This window comes from Accipiter gentilis, chromosome W (assembly GCF_929443795.1).
Source record: "Accipiter gentilis chromosome W, bAccGen1.1, whole genome shotgun sequence".
In the NCBI taxonomy this organism is placed as follows: domain Eukaryota; kingdom Metazoa; phylum Chordata; class Aves; order Accipitriformes; family Accipitridae; genus Astur; species Astur gentilis.
The window spans coordinates 1,214,896-1,215,862 of NC_064918.1; positions in this window are offsets into that span (position 1 = coordinate 1,214,896).

Genomic DNA, 967 nt, shown 5'->3' on the forward strand with positions numbered 1-967 from the left:
TTGCAAAATATAAAACCAGATCTACCACGTGGCCAGTTTCAAATTCCCCTTCCAACTTATATTTGATGTAAAGAAACTCAAAGTGTCCATTTCTGGCATGCATTTTGAAGTCTTCTCCCAGAAATAAAGACAGGGTCATCTCTAATTTTTTGTCTCATAAGCATGTAGAAGAATACTACCAAGCACCAAAAATATTTCCTAGATTTGTGAAATGTTTTGGCTGCAAAATACAATAAGTCATCCTATTTAAAACAACAGGCCTTCCAACCCCAAGTTTCTGCACTTTTGTGACTGATCATTTAAAACCGTGGAAAGTAACAATCAAGGTTCATAATGAAATGGTGCCATTGTGATGGAGGTAAAAACGCAAAGACAAAGCTGCTGTAGTCTGAATTCTTATTGTGTTGCTTGCATTAATAATAATCATTGTCCCGAGGTACCTCTTTTGCACATCTTCACACACACACACACACACACTTCTTCCTACAGCAGCATCAAATTCTTTCCAATTTTACATCTAACACTGGAGAGCATGTGTGTGTGTGGAGGAGATTAGGGGTTATATGCATACTCACCAAAACAATGTATGGGAGTGAGGAAAAAACCAATTTGAGCACAAGGGCATGACTAATATTGGAATATTGCTGGGATTTCTTGAGCCCTCAAGCACTGCAATTTATATCAATGGAAGAGAGATTAGAACCATAAAGCTTCTGTCACAGTGAAGGGGAAGATCCCTCCTCTGGTCTGAGGAAGTTTTATCTGAGTGGTGAAGCTGAGATAATCTTAAAGGAGCCCAGATTTTATTGGCCACAGAAGAAATTGGGTACATTAAAACTATCCCAGCTCAGTTACAGACCAAATTGTAGCGAGTACAAAGCACATAAACAGGGTCTCTCCCATTAAATCTTTCTTTGAGCCATACAAGTTGATTACTAAACAGGAACAAATTCTTATCCCTCCTTCC